Source organism: Opisthocomus hoazin, chromosome 2 (assembly GCF_030867145.1).
Source record: "Opisthocomus hoazin isolate bOpiHoa1 chromosome 2, bOpiHoa1.hap1, whole genome shotgun sequence".
In the NCBI taxonomy this organism is placed as follows: Eukaryota; Metazoa; Chordata; class Aves; order Opisthocomiformes; family Opisthocomidae; genus Opisthocomus; species Opisthocomus hoazin.
The window spans coordinates 8,008,996-8,019,449 of NC_134415.1; positions in this window are offsets into that span (position 1 = coordinate 8,008,996).

Genomic DNA, 10,454 nt, shown 5'->3' on the forward strand with positions numbered 1-10,454 from the left:
CCGGCTGAGTGACAGGGCTTGCCCTAGCTTCTGCCCTGTGCGAGGCGAAGCACGTGTGTCCCCGGCCATTTGTTTTCACCCTGAGGACTAACCCCTGCGCCAGCGGGCGAGAGCGGGAGGTGGGCAACCGGTGCTGGGGAGCGGGCGCGGGGCAGGCAGCGAGCGAGGCCGATGCCCGGCCGCAGCACCCCTGCTAGGAGAGCTGAATACCCGCTCTGCCGCCCGTCCCAAGGGGAGCCAGCCAGGGACACAGAGCGAGAAATGGCACAGAGACGGTGGCGGATGGGCAGGAATGCAGCGAGCTGGGGAGCTACTGGCCTGGCTGTGGGCAGAAGTTGCTTAAAGCAAGGACAACAGGTAGCAAAACCTGACTTCTTAATTCTTTATTTCGCTGTGCAGTCACGATGTGCAACTCTTCTCCCTGTTTAAGCTGTTTATGTCTGACTTTTTAAATAGATAATAAATAGTGAAAGGTGCTGCTGTCTGTGTGTGCTACTTCTGATCCATCTTCTGGGGGCAGAAGACGAACCTTACCCAGCACAGTGTAGCTCAGACTGCCCAGGGTCCCACAGAGCACATCTACGAAGCAGGACCACAGAAGGTGAGCGAATTTAGCTGAGCCTGCAATAACAACACCTGAAGACATTCTCTTTCCTAGTCCAAACGCAGCCTTCTAGCTCCAACACCCCTGAGTCTGTTGTACTTAGATCTCCTGACTTAGCTAGACCTTGCCTGAAACAGCAGCCTATTTTATGGTGTCATTGGCTAACTTGACCTATTCTGCACATCGGCTTCATTCAGCTTAACCTCATCCCCCTTTCCTCGTTAAGCTGATGCCCAGCACAATGCTGAATAACTTCTGCGTTCTTCCTGGCAGCTCTTTTTTGGCACTTCTCGTTTGATTTGATTTTTGAGGAAGGAGGTTAGGGTTCTACATCTCACGATATTAGTGTTGGATATAGATGACACAATATTTCATACGTCTTATCATTTAATTTGTATTGTGTGTTAGCTTTGGCAGTGCAGGCATTGCAGTCACGCCAGTAGAGAAACTTTGATCTGAAGGAGTGTAAAACTCAGCCAGGCTTGAAGTAGGGTTGCAGAAAATAATTTCAAATATTAAAAATCTGGCCTGTGCTCTTGGGGATACAGGTGCTGCCGCTGCCCTAAATATCCCATTTAATGAGAGGCATGACCTCTCTGCAAAAAGCAAGGACCATTTTAGGACAACATACAACTTGGGACAAGCAGTCGCTCTAGACACGTGTGGAATTCACCAGACACATTTTGGGCACTGCCCCAGCCTGAATCACAGCAGTCGTGGACATGTACGGCTCGAGGGACCTCCAGAGATCACCCAGCCCCTCTTCCCCTCCCCCTCCCTCTCTTCCTGTCTGGTATCCCCGACTGATATTTGTTTAACCTTCCTAAAATATATTTGGTGACAGGGACAGCCCTCTGCCAGGGCTCACCTCTCCTGCTGGTTACAGCGTGTTTTCCCTTGAGCTCTATGCTCACTCTCACAGAATCACAGAATCACAGAATCACAGAATCACAGAATCACAGAATCACAGAATCACAGAATGGTCGGGGTTGGAAGGGACCTCTGTGGATCATCTAGTCCAACCCTCCTGCCGAAGCAGGGTCACCCAGAGCAGGCTGCACAGGACCACGTCCAGGCGGGTCTTGAATATCTCCAGAGAACGAGACTCCACAGTCCCTCTGGGCAGCCTGGTCCAGGGCTCCATCACCCTCAGAGGGAAGAAGTTCTTCCTCGTGTTCAGACGGAACTTCCTCTGCTTCAGTTTGTGCCCATTGCCCCTTGTCCTGTCGCTGGGCACCACTGGAAAGAGTCTGGCCCCGTCCTCCTGACACCCACCCTTCAGATATGTATAGGCATTTAGAAGGTCCCCTCTCAGCCTTCTCTTCTTCAGGCTAAACAAGCCCAGCTCCCTCAGCCTTTCCTCATAGGAGAGATGCTCCAGCCCCCTCATCATCCTTGTAGCCCTCCGCTGGACTCTCTCCAGTAGCTCCTCATCTTTCTTGACCTGGGGAGCCCAGAACTGGGCACAGTACATTCATTTCTAGCCCTCCAAAGGGCTTGTAAAGTGTGCTTCCCCACCTGGAGGTACCCACAGAGTTTAAGGTGCGCTTTCTTTCCCATTATCCTCCTTATCAGTGACACAAATAATCGCAGCACAATCCAGCACTGTCTGCTTGCTTGCTGCTTTCCCTTCCCTCCAACCTCTCCTGGTACCGGGGCAGCGAACACCCTTGGCCGTGACACGCAGGAGGGACATGGGCTTGCCACCGGTGACGGCAGCCCCCTGAGGAGAAGAGAGGGGGTAACACACGCCATCCCACGCTCAGCAGCTTGCTGCTGCTGGCGTCAGGCATCAGAGCCGCGCGCCTGATGTAGGCATGCCTCCATCCAAAGCCCAAAAGCTGCTGCTACGCGTGTGTGCGTACGTGGGGGTGTGGAACCTCAAGCCAGAAGTCTTCTGCAGCCAGGAGACAAGCTGGGCTTGGTTTGGCTCAGCAGGACCCCCGAGGCTTGGGCTACCAGGAACGTTTACGGAGTGAGTTTGTGCAGCTTCAGCTCAGGCTTGCCAGGGACCCAGCTGAACAATTAACGGAAAGATCAGTTCAGTCGCAGGTTGCAGCACACTCATAGCCCTGCCTTCAATGAATAAAATTAATCATTCTCACTGATTCGCTAATCAACCCAGTCCTCGGAGGTGTAAATTACGCTGGCAGATGTATAATCAGGGAAGTTTTCCAAATTAACCTAAAAAAATCCCAAGAACCCACCGAGTCTCTCAGCGTTGGTTGAGCTGAGCAAACGCTGTCTAAAACCAGTGCGACACAAAACTGGGTGGCAGCAACCACGCCTTGAGAGAGCCGATGGAAAAACAACCATGGAAGGGGAGGGCTTTGATTCAAGTGATGACAGCCAACCCCACCCCCCTTCCCGGGTCAGCCTTTCCCTGCTGACCCTGCCCAGATTCTCAGGACGTGCCTCCAAGCAATTCTTTGCATGGAAGTCCCATCAGGATCCTACACCAGGAAAGGTCCCAATCCCTTCAGCCGGCAGGCCTGGAGGAAGAAAATACACGTCAGCACATGGCTAGGAATAAAACACGGAGGGTAGGGGTACGGCTATCAGCCGGCGTCACCCTCTGCCAAGCGCACCCACGCTGGCAGCCCTGGTCTGGCTGTTGGATGGAGGGGGACATCAGCTTGGCACCTTCAGCATGTTTCCCACCACAAAAGCAGCGAGAAGACAAAACCGTGCTCCCTGGAGAAGGGCAGGTGGCTGCTGTGCGACAGCCTCCGAGCAGATGACCCTGGTGAAATGCTGGTTAGAGCTCTGGGCCTGGGTCTGCAAAGGGCGTTGGGCTGCTTGATTTGTTCTCCCTGGAGATGTGGATTGAAATAATGGCACTGGTGCGTGCTGAGTAACGAAAAAGAGAAGACGTCAGAATTGAAGGGTAATGTTTCAAACGCAGTGCTGGAGCCTTTAGAGGAAGACAATGAAGCAAACCAGCAAAACTGGAGTCACAAGCGCATTTTCTGCACGACCTGGGGGCACGGAAAGTGTTCAGATGGGGCCCAGCCTGCTGCTTTGTGTACCCACTGTTTCATTATGTAAAATAGAAATAAAATGGATTCCAGCAAATAATGGTAAATATTTGATGATGTAATTATGCCTTATTAATGCAATGTTCTTTCTTTTGCAAATTAAATTTTCACAGGAATTCATCACCCATTTCATTTTTATTGTTTAGGCCATGACTATGTCATAGTTGTTTGTTATGTACTTTCATAACCGTTTGATTAATATTAAATGCTTAAAATAAAAACACCACTTATATTTTAGTTATAATGGCCCTACGAAAATATTATGAATACGAGTTGGTATTTATGGCCCACATTAGTTCTTAGCACTACTTCTGGTATTTTTATTGCTGTATGGGACATGCACAGTTCATTCCATATGAAAAATAGTTTAATTTTCAGGAGCTTTGTAACGATCTGTAAACCGGAGAGTTTTCCTTGCCGTGCCGCACAAGCCCTCTCCATCCACCCACTCCAACCTCTTTCACCCTGAAGAAGGCAGACCTGACGGAGGGACAAACCTACCCTTTCTGCACGCTTGGAAGAGCGGATCTCTTAACAGGCACGAACACAGGAGCTGTAAGCTTTAAAAATCCTGCCAGCGCAGCTCCTGTCCACCCAAACGTACGGATCTGGGCCAAGGCTGGGAGGGAACTGGGGAGAGCGTTAACTACTGGGAATCATCTCACGGGTCTGTGAGGCATCTTTCAGGCCTGTCGGACGTGGTAATAAGCCGAACCCTGTGTGTTTGACAATCATGCCATACAGAAAAGCTCCTTACGGCCCCTGCAGCCGGCACCCTGCTGCTGTGGGTTTCAGGCTCTGAAGATGTCCTGGAGGAGAAGGCTCCTCTGCGGCACTGCGAGCGGCATTAGTTTGCCTGCTCCAGTATCTCAGGCAATCTCAAGTGCTTCAGGGTTTGTTTTGCAGCACTGCAGAGGAATCCTGTGGCTTCTATTAAAAAAAAAAGGACCAAAAAAACCCCTTACCAAGCACTCTCCCTGCTCCCCGCCAACTCACTGCGAACCAAGCAATCCCATGCAATGTTTTTGGACGGATCAAAACCATTGCAGCCATTACTGTGCATGTGTTAGCCCTATACCAGGTACCTACGCAGGCCTTACTTTCCTTTTCCTACACCACCTCGGAGCTCTGTCAGCACTGACGATGCCCTTACAGACTCTGAATGTCACCGTGTCTCCTACCAGACGCAGGCTGCACTCACAGAGCATCTTCTTCCCAGCTCCGGTTAGGCTGGATTTCACTGGCGTGTCACCTGTAGGAAGAAAATCGGATCCCAGGATTTGCTAAACATCCGAATGACAGCCAGAGACACGGGGCTGCAGATGACAGCACCCATCGCCACTTCCACCGCTGGAAGGTGACGGGTCCCGGCTCCCTCGGGACGACGGGGCACAGCTCGGCTTTCCTTGCCCAGCTTCCTCTTGGCCACTTGGAAGAAGCACGCCGACTTCCAGCTTCTCTGGGCTTTTATGAGATGTGGTGGAACTTCTGCCACACACCTCGTGCTCATTTAAACTGGTGCAAAGTGAATTCGAAAGCTCCCCTGCCTGTCTTGATGGCTTCCTACCCGCCTGGTAGGCTGGTCCGCATAGCAACAGCGTGGTCCTCACCTGTGTGAAGCCAGCTAACGGCACTGGACTTTAGCAAGTCCAACGGTTCTTGTAAATATTCTCCACCCCAAGCCTACTCCTCCGTTTCTGAAACGCTGCCAGACAGCCGTCCTGCCTCTGTGGCTGGGAGCATCCCCTGCTACTCGGGGTTTGCTGGGCAAAGCGAGCAGCCACAGCCGGCAGCAAAAGCCGTGTGTTCTCCTCCGTGGCTGCTGAAGTGATATTTCAGACGAGCAGAAGAAATGTTTCTGAAGGTACAGAGATTCAAGTAGCAGAGGTAAAAGCAGCTGCCTGCCCCTGCACTGCCAGCGCCCGCTCTCAAGAGCCCGTCCTGGTTCTCCTTTCGGTTCCCCAGGCTCCAGCGGTGCATCAGACACGGCTTCCCGCTGAACTGAAGCCTCTCGCTTCGGGTGACGTTTAGCAAAATGCTTTCTTCCTGAGGGTAGTTCGGGAACTTTTGGGCTGTAAGAGGACAGGCAGAGCATGCATGGGCCTGCAGATGCTGTTTTCACCCCTTCCCTCTCTCAAACACGTGCACACGCGTGCTGCCTCCACCCCTGAAGACCACTGAAGAAGCACAGGCTGTGCCTGGCCGTGACCGCTTTCCACCAAGGGCAAGGCACACCTTGTTTCTCAGCCGCCACTGTAAAATAGGCAGGGGAGAGCGTGTCAAAGTGGGGGACTTGATTAATTTGGCTCAAAGGTAACAGCTGCCATGCAAAATAGATGGTTGGTTGGCCCCTGGGTCCCACCTCGCACCTCTGCTAGCTTGAAGGGGAGATGGGATTCCTCCACCCAGAAACTGTCCTTCCCTTCGGCTGCTGGGCTTCGGGGTCTCTGAAAAGAAATGGAGGTCTGCTGTGGAAACCAGCAGCAAGAGCCCGGGACAACTACTGAATGACACTGCTAAAAATGAGCTGAAAAATGCAACAGCTTCTTACGGGCTAGGAGAAAAGATGCAGCCGCGCTGTCAGCTAGGGCTAGACCGTGTGCAGGAGCTGCTGTACGACAGCACGGAGCAGAGGAGGTGAAGCCCATCGAGTCCCTTCACCGTGTGCCATTCCCAAAGTGCAGAGCCCGACCGTTTCTGGAGCTGCTGCCGCGCAGAGCTCTGCGGCAGCCGGGGCCGTCGAGCGGCCTCCTGCGAGCTCGGTTTGTTTCTGGAAACCGAAATACCTCGGCTTCCAAATCGTGACGGGAGAAGGTGCTTTACTTGGGGCTGAAATTGGAGCCAAAATCTATTCCTGGCAATGACTTGAAGGTCACGCACCAACAAAGAGCTCCTACCCCATCGGTATGTGCTATCAGGCAGATGCTGCTGTTGCTCTTTCCCTGACAGCGACAGATTTTAGGCTTAGCATGCCACCCTTTCATGGGCGTGCTTGTTTTCTCCTCCAGTCTGCATTGCTCTCCTAATCCTTGCCCCCAACTCAAGTTTCACCCGCTTGTGCCCTCCCCGGAGGTATGCAGTGGGGGACAGCTGGTGCAGACCTCGACAGCAACAGCGAGCTCCTTCCCGCCCGCAGGCTTGACCAGTGATGAGGTGGCAACTCGACTTTGCAAGTGTGCCCTGCGTAGCCCCCGGTCTCGGCATCCCCTGAGGTGAGCGGAGCGGTTCACACACAGCCCTTGCGCCCGCCGCAGGAGGACGGGGACAGCCGAAAGTGGAAGCTGGTCAGCAACCCCCTGGGATGTATCCTTGGAGACACGTCCCATCACCGTCCTTTCCCAGATGGTGGGACGCAGCACCACACACCAACCTCTGAGGTGGCCATGGGCAGCACAGCCCCGGTTTGCAGCACTAAGGGTCTGGCTCCCTTCCTTAGGAACACGGCAGAGGTCCTTCACAGGGCAAACGTCTTGGTCTTTACCCTCTGCGGAGGAGTTCAGGCTCCCACAACACGGAGGTAGCTTGCCCTGGCTGCCAAGAAAGCTAATGGGATCCTGGGATGCATTAGGAGGAGTGTAGTCAGTAGGTCGAGGGAGGTTCTCCTTCCCCTCTACTCAGCCATAGTGAGGCCCCATCTGGAGTACTGTGTCCAGTTCTGGGCTCCCCAGTTCAAGAAAGATGAGGAGCTACTGGAGACAGTCCAGTGGAGGGCTACGAAGGTGATGAGGGGGCTGGAGTGTCTCTCCTACAAGGAAAGGCTGAGGGAGCTGGGCTTGTTCAGCCTGGAGATGAGAAGGCTGAGAGGGGACCTTCTAAATGCCTATAAATATCTGAAGGGTGGGTGTCAGGAGGATGGGGCCAGACTCTTTTCAGTGGTGCCCAGCGACAGGACAAGGGGTAACGGGCACAAACTGAAGCAGAGGAAGTTCCACCTGAACATGAGGAAGAACTTCTTCCCTCTGAGGGTGACGGAGCCCTGGAACAGGCTGCCCAGGGAGCTTGTGGAGTCTCGTTCTCTGGAGATATTCAAGACCCGCCTGGACGTGGTCCTGTGCAGCCTGCTCTGGGTGACCCTGCTTTGTCAGGGGAGTTGGACTGGGTGATCCCCAGAGGCCCCTTCCAACCCCTACCATTCTGTGATTCTGTGATTCTGTGATTACCGAATCTGGCCATTGCCCCTTGCTTTTCTCTGGAGTAAGACACCCCCCGTGCAGAACAGAGGGGAATGAAGTTCCAAAAGGGCCACCCTGCCACCCCCACCACTGCTCTGCTGCCTCTCCATCTCGAGAGGATGATTTTTTTCAAGGCAGCTCTCTGCGGGTGTTTGGCATATAAGGAGACAGCAGCAAGAAACGCAGCAAGCTGAGGGTTATGAATGGTGGCCATGCGATGGGCAAGTCGACCCGAGATAAATCAGGAGTGAGGAAAGCGGAGCCTGATGCAGACAGAGATGGATTAGAGCAAGCGGTCGCCTGTATTTATAACCTTCCCGACACCCTGCTGCGCCCAAAGGAGAGGAGAGAGGAAGGATCACAAGACCCTCGCTGGCCAGGGCTTGGGAAAGGAAGTCTCTGAAATGTGAACGCTGGACATCCCCCCCCTCCCCGGGGTCAAGATTTTCCATGGTGTCACTCCTGCTGTCGCTCGCAGGGTGGAACGCTCTGGCGAGCCGGTCCTCGCTCCCCAGCCGGCAGGAGAGCTTTTTGGGAGCCCAGAGAGCCAACCTGAGGGGAGGCAGGGAGAGGACCGCTGCCCTGGTCCCTGCCCCTCGCCCCCCGCCGCCTCTGCGGGCTGGCACAGCTGGCTGGTTTATTACGAGCGCGGTCCTTTGCAGTGTGGGTCCGCGTTGATGTTTACTTTTAGGAGCTCGAGATGGTACAGATGGCTAATTTGTTTGTTCGGTATTGTTCCTTCTAGCTGCCTAGAGCTGTTTTTGTACGTCTGTGTTTGTCATGGTTACTGCATACTCAAAATCTCAAGTGCCTCTTTTCCTGTATGGCGGAAAGCTTACTGCGTGTCAGCTGAAAAACACCACAACTGTATAGGAGGATTCTCTCTTTCGCCCCTTTGTCCGGCGCTACCCCCCCGTCACCTTTGATTAGGGGAGGCAGAAAGCCAGCTCCAGCGCAGAGGTTTCCCAGAACACCCGGAAAACACAGACAGCGGGCTTTCCCCTGGCTCTGAGAGCCCCCAAAACACGTTCCCCCCCCTTGCAGGTTAGGGAGGGAGACAGGCAGGGACAACCAGCGCTGCCGGCGAGAGAAGAGGCGGCGGTGGGGAGGGGAGCAGCTGCGTTCGATCACACAGCGTGGCCGCCCGGTCGCTGCTGGTGGGAAGAGCAAGCCCGCCAATTAGCATTCCCAAGAATACAATTAGGAGACAAGACTATTTTCGGCGGTGTCCCCTCTGATGGCTTGCAAAGACACAAGCGCAAAGAAGCCCCGAGTAGGCGCTTCCTCCACCGCAGGCACTGGATGGCTTAGATTAGCACAATGCTCCAAATCCCCTGTAAGTCCTCCCAGAAAGGGAGAGTAAATATAGTTTGTCAAACAGTTATCTTTAGCACACTGTCTCGTCTGCCAGCGTGGATCTTTCTGCATGACCTCTTGCTAAGTCAGGGCAATTTCTTCTCCTTTGCTTACTCCTGCCTGCAATGCCGTGCCGGAGGGGAGCCAGGGCTCCTTGGGGCTGGGGGAAGGCACCGCTTCCCCCGCCTCGCTGACCAGCCTCCGTACGGACATAGCGGGGTTATTGGCCTTCGGGCCCAGTTTTTCCCATCTGTTTTAAAAGACGAAAAGAATGGGATGGACTTTCACACAGAAGGGTGGCGAGGGGAAGCAAAAGGAGAGCCAGCTCTGCCAAGAAGGCCAATGGGATCCTGGGACGCATCAAGAGGAGTGTGGCCAGCAGGTCAAGGGAGGTTCTCCTCCCCTTCTACACTGCCCTGGTGAAGCCCCATCTGGAGTACTCTGTCCAGTTCTAGGCTCCCCACTTCAAGAAAGATGAGGAGCTACTGGAGAGAGTCCAGCGGAGGGCTACGAGGATGATGAGGGGACTGGAGCATCTCTCCTATGAGGAAAGGCTGAGGGAGCTGGGCTTGTTCAGCCTGGAGATGAGAAGGCTGAGAGGGGACCTTATAAATGCCTACAAATATCTTCAGGGTGGGTGTCAGGAGGATGGGGCCAGACTCTTTTCAGTGGTGCCCAGCGACAGGACAAGGGGCAACAGGCACAAACTGAAGCAGAGGAAGTTCTGTCTGAACATGAGGAAGAACTTCTTCCCTCTGAGGGTGACAGAGCACTGGACCAGGCTGCCCAGAGGGGCTGTGGATTCTCCTTCTCTGGAGATATTCAAGACCTGCCTGGACAAGGTCCTGTGCAGCCTGCTCTGGGTGACCCTGCTTTGGCAGGGGGGTTGGACTAGATGACCCACAGAGGTCCCTTCCAACCCTGAACATTCTGTGATTCTGTGGGGAGCCGCTCTGAGCTCCAGCAGACAAGCAGCATGCTGAGTCCACAACTCTGCACCAGGTCCTCTGTAGCGATGGGGAATGGAGAAACACAGGGAGGTCTCACAGCGAGCTGAAGCCAGCCCTGCCTCACACTGCTGCCTAGACAGGCAGCCTCTCCCTCCCTTGGTCTCTGCCACCGCTCCTCTTGTGCCACCACTCATGCACAGACACGGTTCTCCACCAGACCGGGCTCTGCCTGGCCAGTTGCACAAGCAGCAGCGCAGGCACAACGGGGCGGGCAGGCCCCACCTTCGGGGCTCACTCAGCCTGGGGTGGCTGTGGCCATGGGGTGCTGGCAGGG